Raw genomic sequence first — 12328 nt, 5'->3', positions numbered from 1 at the left:
GGAATGCCACCGCCGACCTCCTTTCTCGTCCTTTCCTAATCCGAAGGGACCGATAACCTCGTTGTTTGTTCCCCTTCCCCGAATCAACAAACCAAACACACACACATTCATACATACACACACAGATATATATATATATATATATATATATATATATATATATATATATATATATATATATATATCATAATACGGATGGATTATGTTTCACTTTCTTCAACCGAGGCTGCTGGGTGCTCTTTGTCTGCTGGTAGATTGTTGCCACGCCTTTCGGTACTAGCTGCTATTCATTCCACCACCACAATCGAAAATTGCGTGGCTCGTTCAAATGCAGAACTTCTGTAACATTGTTATCCCAATCATTAGAACAAATAAATTCCGTCACTTGTGGCACCCTTGTCCGCCCAGCAGTGATTATGTACAGTAACCTCCTATGATTAGGATATATTTTGAGATACAAGTTTGACTGTCGTATTAGGATTTCGATCACAACGGCAGACGTAATACTTTTGCTCATACAACAAGTGATGCCTTCCACAGCCCATCTTCGTAGATGGGACGGTGATGATTGTGACAACCTGTGTAAGTGATATTAAAATATTCGACTTTTACGAAGAGTTGAATAATTCCTCATACTAAATGTTTTCCTAAGGTATCCTCCATATTTTTATGTGTCAGGTGATATATTTAGATCTTCCGATGAATCAGTTGCCGGCCCACCGCGGTGGCAGAGCGGTTCTAGGAGCTACAGTCCGGAACCGCACGACTGATACGGTCGCAGGTTCGAATCCTGCCTCGGGCATGGATGTGTGTGATGTCCTTAGGTTAGTTAGGTTTAAGTACTCCTAAGTTCTATGGGACTGATGACCTCCGATGTTAAGTCCCATAGTGCTCAGAGCCATCTGAACCATTTAAATCAGTTACCGAGGAATTTAACCACTGACAATATTTTGGAACGCCCAGACACCACACTGTGTTACATACGCTCATGCAAGCATCTAGTTGAATTAACAGTTCACATTGGCTGTGATCTTATGTGAGCAGTTTCATCCAGGGTCTTGCTTCGTGTTTCCAAAATATTATCAGTGCTGACATTCATATCTCGGCAATGAGTTCATAGAAATAATCCACATCTGATAATTTACGATAATGTAAGATACCTCCGAAACCTGTAGTGTGAATAATAAATCAACTAGTGACAGAGGTCGAATATTTCGTTACGATTGTAATATATATTGAATATCTGTCGTGGTTAAATCCATTTTAGGCATATCTGAAATATAAAACGTCAAATACTGTCTTCTGTAATGATCAATTTACACTTTTACCAATAAAATAATTTTAAGTTGATTGAAAATTGGAGAGGTGGGACAATTATTTTCAGTTGGGCCTAAGATTTTCAGAGTTAAATTTGTATGTATCAGGATTGACAAATGTAACGAAACGGTAATAAAAACATTTCTCCTCGTGCAATGAAAACATAAACTATCATATAAAACTTTTCAACAAATGACATGTAGTAGACTCTGACATGTCACACACTATTTTTATTATATTCTATGAAATTTGCTGGGGCATAGACGGATAAGTGACAGTCTATTGCTGGAATGACACGTATAGTGTTTTACTGTGATGCTGTACATAATTCATTTGGTTTTAGTTGAGTTGAGGCTAACTGGTGTATTCTCACATTTATAGAAAACAATATTCAGTGATTGTAGTGAGTAGGTTGTCAGTTAATATCTTACGTCTGTCTACATATTCGTAATAGCATGCTAACGTAAATGGAGAGTCCCAGGCCGAGGAACTGCCTCAGGATCTTTTTTTTTTTTTTTTTTTTCAGAGTGAAGTCAAGTCCCGTTTAGCACTCACGAAGAGAACACGCCAAGTGCAGCCATGCTATTTCCTAGAAAAGTAGCTCAGTGAAAGAGGGGTCAAAATAAGCGAACACGTGTCGGTTTATCCGTAGATACTCGCCGTTTCTGAGAAAACAACGGTCAATGTTTCGAGGTACTTAATGTGCCTCTTAGCCTGTAAAGAGCTTAACCGAAGCGTTGCTACGGTGGTTATGTCGCTGCTTCACACTTCTATATCCCGTGCTGGAAACCCGATTATTGTGTTTGTTTTTGTTTCTCATTTATCTACCCGTGTCCGTAGAAGATTACTATTCGAATATTCTCTAATGTATGTTGAAACAACGTTCTCCTTATTCCTCTACTAATTATCCGTCTGGTGAATCCATTAAGGAAAACTACTGGAAACTGTTTTCGATTAAATTCCTGCAGAGTATCTTTATTCATAAACAACTGCAAGCGCCAGTTTTAGGAAAAATGATCCGTTATGCGTGGTTTACATCGAAATTATTGCCAATGCGTGAAATCTTCAGCAATATAAAAGACATTTCTCTTCAGAATGAACACAGGAAGAAATGTCACTGTTGCAAACTTGCCTTCTCACGATGCTCGTGGTGTTCGGAATTCCTATGTTTAGAATGTTTCTACGATCGGTATCATCCAACTGAATGCACTAAATATCCTTGAACAATAATGATAAGAATAAAATGTAGGATTTAATATAAGAATTGATATAAGAAGGAAGTATAAAAATACGAGAATTTAAAAAGATTGTAATCAGTGAAAATACCATACACTCCCCCCCCCCCCCCCCCCACACACACACAAATGCACAAACTTTGCGAAAACCAGTTGTAATTTTACACTTAAAATAACGCTTTTCCATCCCCTCATTTGATAGAAGACATTCGTGTAGTAATCTTCTACGGACATGGGTAGATAAGTGAAAAAAAAACATTAAAATAAAAACAATAACCGAGTTCCGAACACGGGACGAGTAAGTGTGAAGCTGCGACCCTAGCTACTGTGTCATCGCTTACGGTGAAACCACCGCATGTTAAAAGGCATATAAACTACGGCGGTAGCTTTGATCGTCATTTTCTCAGAAACAGTCGAATGGTTACGGATAAGCTGAAACACATGTTCCCCTATTTTGGCCACTGTTCCACTCTCAGCAGTGTTTCTGGGAAATCAGCTGATGGCACTTTCCGTGTTCTCTCTGTTAGTAGCTAATGCCCTTCTAAGGTTAAGGGCCAGGTATCGGAAGATACAGCGCTGCCGAGCGTACCAGCCACTCACCACGGTATTGTCTGAGCATTGCGCACCGCCCACTGTGAAACCCAGTGGAGAGACTGTACTGTATTTCGCATTTGGTGTGGTCTGCGAGTCTTCCCAGGAAATCAAATAACGTAGAGGCAGGACACTTCAGTTCGGCCCACTCGGCGCGCTTAGCGATCCAGCGCATCCAGGCGTAACTGTTTAACAAATGAAGTTTGTTTCCAAGTTTAGAAGTCCTTCCCAGAAGCGAGTGGTAAGACATGGAAAAGCAGCTTGGAGAAGCGTGAGGAACGACGAGGCCCAAGTCTTCACATGGGACAATCAGCAATAATTTAGCAGAGGGGAGGAGCCGAACACTGATTTCCAGGAAGTACAAAACGTGGAGCCAGCCAGCATACTGGCTAGCAAAGGGGAACGTCAGGAAAACTTGCGAAGAGCTAAGTCCTCCCATAGCTTAACATTGCAAATTTTTTATTTATTTACTTCCATGCCACTGCTCAGAGTCTTGTAAAATTGTCTGATTGATGCACCGAAAGGCGCAGAAGCGATAGTTAGTTTGGATTGCAAACACTGTTACTTCTGCGGCCGCCGAATAGAATATTTCTTCTCCGGCCGCTAAACAGAACACAGTTCTACCCCGAGAGCGATGAGAGATGACTTCCTCTCCGCTAGCAACTCTTAGCAGCGGATCATGACTTCTGATCAGCTACATGCGCAGTTATAAGATAACGCTAGCTTAAGCAGACGAGTAAGGAGACTCAGAAGATTTTGCTAGGGGCGATGTTGGAACTGAGCAGTGGTTTAGGGTTTTTTATTTCGTGGAGTGTTTGTGGCACATTCACTTTATTTCTCGATATATTAGCGTGCCTTAGTTAACCAACCCTTCGGCGTTACCACCCAATCACTGACGAGATACCTCAAGTTACTGTTTGTACAGATGATTTATAAGACGACAGCCTCATGCGTCCCCCTAAATTCTGGTCTTTGCCAAGACTTTTGTATCATCCATGTTCAACAATTATTTAACCTGTCTCCTTCCGATTTCTGATCCTCAACCAGATCGTGTGATTAAATTCATGTCAGTGTTTTCTAATTGCAATTTGTCATCTATTAGATATGGAATTCGGTTTCGCTTGGAAATTCGATAACCTATTTGGCACTAATGAAATACCGGGTGATCAAAAAGTCAGTATAAATTTGAAAACTTAATAAACCACGGAAGAATGTAGATAGAGAGGTAAAAATTGACACACATGCTTGGAATGGCATGGAGTTTTATTAGAACCAGAAAAGCACCCCATATTGCTAGACGCGTGAAAGATCTCTTGCGCGCGTCGTTTGGTGATGATCGTGTGCTCAGCCGCCACTTTCGTCATGCTTGGCCTCCCAGGTCTCCTGACGTCAGTCCGTGCGATTATTGGCTTCGGGGTTTCCTGAAGTTGTATCGTGATCGACCGACATCTCTAGGGATGCTGAAAGACAACATCCGGCGCCAATGCCTCACCATAATTCCGGACATGCTTTACAGTGCTGTTCACAACATTATTCCTCGACTACAGCTATTGTTGAGGAATGATGGTGGACATATTGAGCATTTCCTGTAAAGAACATCATCTCTGCTTTGTCTTACTTTGTTATGCTAATTATTGCTATTCTGATCAGATGAAGCGCCATCTGTCGGACATTTTTTGAACGTTTGTATTTTGATGGTTCTAATAAAACCCCATGTCACTCCAAGCATGTGTGTCAATTTGTACCTCTCTATCTACATTATTCCGTGATTTATTCAGTTTTCAAATTTATACCGACTTTTTGATCACCCGGTATATTACTATCTGAACAACCCAAGTCTCGAGTTTCTTTAGTGTCACCTTTCTTAAATACATTTTGTCCGTTGCACACAAATCAGTGAATTTACATGACCCTATGGAAGTTTAAGTCTTATGACAAACCACCGACCACTCGTTATACGCCCCACTGCGCCCACTGCAAAGTATTTACAAATCATCGGAAGGTTTCAAAACAGTATCTATGACGTATAAGGGCTCAAAATAGCCGCTTCAGACATTCTTGGAACGGAAAAGATGGTTATATGAGTTGACTCATCGTATCAAGCAAATGTTTAGGAACCAGAAGGACATTAACCAGCATCATTGCCTTTCTTGTAACTTGATCGTTACGAAGAAATGAACAGCAGTACGTCTTTTCTTAAGTAGCACCCAACATTTTTATATGGTAATCCACTTCCTTTATAAGATCTGTTGAGAAACGTATCGCAATGCATCATCCAAGTAATCGTAATGTTGTTGAAAACGTTATACAAAGTTGACTTTGACGCCGTGGTAGCAGCACACGTTATCTCGTTCACTTGCGGAGTTGACAGTAAACATTTGGAAACAAAATGAAAATGCTCTCCGGTCATTTAGTTAATTTGCGTGAATAGCATCCACACCAACGAAGGGATAGTAGAAATGGTACTTATCTACGGAGAATGTAACAGGTATGGAAATGGTGACAGAAAGCGACCTACATTGGTTTTAGGAATGCCAACCTCCTGTTTAAGCTGTTGTGTGCTCCCATGTTGAGTCGTTGCAACAGAAGCGAGAACAGCGAATTCGGTGGTTTCGTCTGTGCGAGCTCTACGACGGTTGTGTTGCTGCGGTTGAAATTTCCCGTTTCCTGAACAAGGGGAGAAAACATCCGTTGGGAAGATGGGTTCTTCTTAGCATATCGCTCTGTGTAGATTTCATCTACCTGAGTAGCATTACGCCTGACTTCGACCACAATAAAAGAAAACTTACTATTTATGTAACATCTGATGGAGAACTCCCTGTACTGTAAACAAAATACCGTTCATAAATACTACACTGCTGTACGACATGTACCCGCATTGTAAAAAAGAAAATATTATTGCAATTACTGTTATGCTAATTTATATTCTCCATAGATGAGTGAAACTTCTACCTTACCTTTGTTAGTTTACGTTGCTCTCACAAAAACCTTCATCTGAAGACGGTGGCAACTGAATAACCTGTGTGTTATTTTCTTGTGTTTCCCCTTGTTTACTGACACCTCTAACAAGTGGACGAGTTACGTTACCCCGGGTACATGCACACTGAGCTAGTATAGGAAAGCTAAAATAAGTTTTTTATTACATTTCTACTAACGTCATGTTTACGTGAACGGTACACTTGATATGTTTTTGAACAGGTCTTCAGGAGAGGAAATGAATTGTCAAATAAAAAAATACAGGGTGATATTTAAAAAAGACGCACTGCAGTTCATTTATCTTCTTAATAAAGAACGTTACAAGAAAGACAAACGTGCTGAAAAATGTGTCCCGGTAGCTAAATAACATTTGGTTGACGCATTTTTTATCTTGTGTCTCGATAAAAAATTATTTGCCTGAAGCGATTTAGGAAAATCACGGAAAACCTAAATCAGGATCGCTGGACTTGAGATTGAACCGCTGCCCTCCAGAATCCGAGTCCAGTATGATGCAGTGTCCTACAGACTACAGTAGCTGTCTAGCACGGCTATTAGAAATTTTAGTTGATCTTCATATTAATTTTTGTAAATTGCTATACGAAATTCTCCACATAATACATACATCCCCAGTAAGATGCGTTGGCTCATGAGGATGATGATTATGGATTCTCCTACAAAAGTACTGAAAACTATTTTAAATACGCTGCTTGGCGACATACAAAGTTTGGGGTTTGATCTAAATCAGTTGCTCTTCTACAGACTGGTTATCCAGGCCGCTTAGAAGTGAAGTGGTCTGGTGACGCGACTCTGAAGAAGCGGGGAAGTCGTATCGGAAGAGTTTAAAGAACAAGAGTGGTTAGATATCGACATCGGGGCAGTAAAAGGGGCTGCTCGGCATGAAAACAAAGTTCCCGGCTGTCGCCGAATTCCGCAACGGCGTTCTTTGTCTGACTGAAACAAAAATGCCAAGAAGTTCTTGTTATATGTGACAGCAGTCGACAGAGCCAGAAAATTTCTGCCGTTTTTCATCGGCGACTGGCTAATCGACCGTGGTGTAGCAAAATCAGAAGTTCTGAACTCAATTTTCAGAAGTTTCTTCAGTGGGAGATATAAAGAAAGCATTCCCGAATTTCGCCGTTGTCAGGGACATCGTATCACTCGTCCGCGAATCGATTGAAACAGTTGGTATAAAATGCTCGACGCAGTGACACACTTTCATCTCTTTCAACAATCTGTAAGATCGTGATCGCCTCAAATAGATCTTGCAGCAAGCTCCGCACGTTAGTGCGAGTTCAGTGATAAATAAATACACTCATTGAATGAAATCCATAGTCAGTAACCTACCTTCTATACCGTGTTCACTACTCGCAACTTGTGTAGTCGCTATGTCTGGCCTGGACCCAATTCTCTATGAAGTACCTGATATTTAAATGAAGTCTATAGACAATCTGAGGAATTTGTTACAGTGAATTTCTTGGTGTTTAAGTAACATCAAGCAAAATACGGCACACTAGGTAGAGAGGGGTGGTGGAAAAGAAAGAGAGAGAGAGAGACAGAGATGGGAGGGGGAAATAGTGGAAGGTGCAGGGGCGGGATGGAAACAAAAGTATTGTTATTTTGCTTGGTGTAGTCATATGATTTCAAAAATATAATTGACAATTTTGCAAGAATTTGGAACAGAAAATACCATGTTTGCAAGTATACTTGGCTACTGGAAGTTTCTTGTGCAATTTTCGACTCTTTAACGTTATATACCTCGCAAATGTAGTTTAGTGTAAGATTCACTGGACATTAAAATACACCTTTGAAGGAAAATGTCAAGTGGTCTCAGTAAGCAATAATATTCCGGTTGAACGTTTAAGAACGCAAACTGTGATGGCTTCTTACACAGCCTTCAGCGATCTGTTATCAAAAAAATGGTTCAAATGGCTCTGAACACTATGGGACTTAACTTCTGAGGTCATCAGTCCCCTAGAACTTAGAACTACTTAAACCTAACTAACCTAAGGACATCACACACATTCTTGCCCGAGGCAGGATTCGAACCTGCAACCCTAGCGGTTGCGGGATTCCAGACTGAAGCGCCTTGAACCGCTCGGCTACGATCTGTTATCAGCTAATAGTTGCCGAGTATGTAATGCGGTGACAACGTTTAATGCAGTCTAACGCATTAGAACGAGAAGCATATACAGGGTGATACAAAAAGGTACGGCCAAACTTTCAGGAAACACTCCTCACACACAAATAAAGAAAAGATGTTATGTGGACATGTGTCCGGAAATGCTTGATTTCCATGTTAGATCTCATTTTAGTTTCGTCAGTATGTACTGTATTTCCTTGATTCACCGCCACTGGCCCAATTGAAGGAAGGTAAAGTTGACTTCGGTGCCTTTACAAGTACGACACAACATGTGGTTCATGCACGATGGAGCTCCTGCACATTTCAGTCGAAGTGTTCGTACGCTTCTCAACAACAAATTCGGTGACCGATGGATTGGTAGAGACGGACCAATTCCATGGCCTCCACGCTCTCCTGACCTCAACCCTCTTGACTCTCATTTATGGGGGCATTTGAAAGCTCTTGTCTACGCAACCCCGGTACCAAATGTAGAGACTCTTCGTGCTCGTATTGTGGACGGCTGTGATACAATACGCCATTCTGCAGGGATGCATCAGCGCATCAGGGATTCCATGTGACGGAGAGTGGATGCGTGTATCCTCGCTAACGGAGGGCGTTTTGAACATTTCCTGTAACAAAGTGTTTGAAGTCACGCTGGTACGTTCTGTTGCTGTATGTTTCCATTCCATGATTAATGTGATTTGAAGAGAAGTAATAAAATGAGCTCTAACATGGAAAGTAAGCGTTTCCGGACACATGTCCACATAACATATTTTCTTTCTTTGTGTGTGAGGATTGTTTCCTGAAAGTTTGGCCGTACCTTTTTGTAACACCCTGTATATATTCAGTTTTTAACCCATTATAAAATGTGCAATTTTCTTAATAAAATGGTCTGCAAATCTGTTTTGAACTCACATGAGAAGTATTTTATTTATTTACATCAAATATTACCTGCACACGTTTAAAATTTTAAAAATTATGCTTGTATTACTTCAAGGGCAAATGAAGTCGATAACTTTTCGTATAAAAGGCTGCGGATTGCAGTAAAAAAAGCGAAATTACGTTGTTACTGTCGAAAACCATATCATAGCTTTTCATAATACTAAAACTTGTTGTATGGGGAGTTAGTTTATCTTTTCTTTTTTTTAAGAAAAATTGAAGATTCTAACAGATAGGAACTGTGAAGGAAAAATTGGTGGAAAGGAGTCCACTGCAGTTACTTCCATTTCCGGTTAATCCATGAATGGAAGGGGTATTTGTTACACTAAGTTCTTAGGTGATAAGGACTCAAATGCATATAACACTGTAGCAGCTGCTCTGCCTTATGGTTACAAAGCTATCATAAAATTGGAATGTGTAATTCACTTACAGAAAAGAATGGGCACCAGCTGACGAAGCTGAAACTAAGTTTGAGAAGTAAGAAGTTCTCTCATGGTAAAACCATAAGGGGGTAGGCTGACAGACAAAATTGTGAATGAATTGCAACAGTACAATGTGACAGCCATTAGGAATGACACTGCTGACCTCTTCAGAAATATTGGCTATAATTTTCCACAAACAGTCAGCAGATAACAAACCATTACATCAACTCTTTCGCCCCGGAACAGATTTGGTACAAATGGTTCAAATGGCTCTGAGCACTATGGGACTTAACATCTGAGGTCATCAGTTCCCTAGAACTTAGAACTACTTAAACCTAACTAACCTAAGGACATCACACACATCCATGCCCGAGGCAGGATTCTAACCTGCGAACGCAGAGGTCGCGCGGGTCCAGACTGAAGCGCCTAGAACCGGTCAGCCACTCCGGCAGGCAACAGATTTATGGAGCAAATATCGCAAGGCACAGTACTCGATCACTTCATACACCCTTAATCATTCCATCCTAGCAGCTACCAAGGAACGCATAAACCCCTTTGACATAGGCCTGACACATCCTAAATGTGCACAACTTTTTAAATATGGAAGAGTCTTGATCGCACAGATTTTTATTAGGCGTTACACTTTTAAAAATTTCGTCATCTGACAGAAGCCGTGGGATAAGGTGCATAAAGTAATTAACGCCGAAAAATGTGAGTAGCGTAAATGTATCTTTGCCAAGTTGTCCACTATATTCCGGCATGTAGTTAGTCGTTATGTGTGGTTTCTTTGTAAAGTTACCCTTTGATTTTATTCCTACGGTCAATACTCACGCCAACTAGCGGCCTTTGTTTACTTCTTACAAAGTCTAATCGCCAAAGTCAGTTTGGCAGTGGTTCTCTTCGAACAAACGGTAATGTCAAATACACGTGTATAACATGAGATATGTATTATATTCAATTTATATGCTCACTTTTGTGAATCTTTTACTAAAGTTTGATTTAAATGTAAGTATGACGTTAATTGAAAATTGTGTATATGAATCACTAATATGCAGACTTATGTTAGTATGTATATATTTGCTATCGTTAATTCCATTGCACACTTTATCCCACATCTTCTGTCTGATGATGAAATTGTGAAACGCGTAACGCTTAGTAAGAGCTGTGCGATCAAGACCTTTTCATCTGAATGGCGGCCTGACTCCACCATGTATGTATTTCTCCATCAAGGAGTGGAACATCCTAAATTAGTGAGGAACTGTCCACATGAACAGACTCAGAATCCAAATGAGTCTTTCAACAATCTCAAAAATCGGGCAAGGTGGCTAGCCCACTGGACTCGCATTCGGGAGAACGACGGTTCAAACCCGCGTCCGGCCATCCTGATTTACGTTTTCCATGATTTCCCTAAATCTCTTCAGGCAAATACCAGGATGGTTCCTTTGAAAGAGCACGGCGACTCCCTTACCCATCCTTCCCTAATCCGACGGGACCGATGACGCCGCTGTTTGGTCCCCTCCCCCAAATCAACCACCCAACCAACCAACCACTCACAAATGGACTCGCATAAAAACAAATGGTTTTCCTGGGAGGAAGGCACTAAAATGTGACGGAGAGGGGGGCTGGGATGCTGTTATTGCTATTAATGATGGCAACACTGGCAAGCTGGAAGAGTTACAATGCATGAGAGTTAATCCTGTAGTAAACTGCATTAGGTAACTTCAACGGATGGACAAGGTGTGCACCGGAAGCACAGAATGCAGCAGGAATGGCTACTAGGGATCTCAGAAGTGATAAAAGAAAGAGATCCTTCGAAAATGATCAAGAGAATGATAGGCAGTATGATGCAGTCATTCTTCCCGCGCTCCATGCTTCAATGGAACGGTAAAAATCAGTTTTAACTGGTACAACGGGACTTACCCTCTGTTATGCATTTGACAGTGGTTTCCAGAGTGTAGATGTAGTATACTTCATGCCATTCCGACGCCATCTTCATTAGTGGTCAGGATTGTATCTATAATGGGCAGTCAAATGAAAACGAGATGGATAAAAAAAAGTAAGTAAACTGTTTGTGTCAAAAGTAATAGCAATAACAGTTACCATAGTTATCCCACTCCTTGACAAGACGATCAGTGCCTTCTTAGAAACATGTTGACGGTTGCCTGCGGAACTATGATTCAATCTAACCCTGTTGCTCTTCGCTTGAAGAAAGACCAGGTCCACGAATCTGTTTCATCAGGGCTCCAAAAATATGGAAACGGAGGTGGAGAGATGGAGTATGTATGGAGGATGCGTAAGGGCATCCCAGCGAAACTTATGCAGCGCAGTCGAAACAACCCTGGAACATAATCCCGGGAATTATCCTGAAACAAAATGATACCTTCTGTCCGCGGCATTTCGACTTGATGGCGCATTTCAGTTTTTGCAAAATGCCCATGTACCGCTACGCGTTAATTGTGGCGCCATGTTCCAGAAAGTCAATGAGCAGCGGGCCCTTCCAGTCAAAGAAAAAGGTTATCATGACTTTGCAGGAAATGGCGTTCCTGTTTTTTTCCGACTGCACTGTAAAAGCTTCGCTGGGAAGCCCTTACACACATAGTTCCGATAATTCCTCATGCGATTTCCATACATTTGGAGGCTTGAAGAAATACATTTGTTGCCGATGATTTGCTTCGGACGAAGAGGTGCTCGCCTACGTACAGTCGTAATTCCGCAGGCCGGCCGCTGTG

Source organism: Schistocerca americana, chromosome X (genome assembly GCF_021461395.2).
Source record: "Schistocerca americana isolate TAMUIC-IGC-003095 chromosome X, iqSchAmer2.1, whole genome shotgun sequence".
Lineage (NCBI taxonomy): Eukaryota > Metazoa > Arthropoda > Insecta > Orthoptera > Acrididae > Schistocerca > Schistocerca americana.
Note: the sequence above shows the minus strand (reverse complement) of the source record.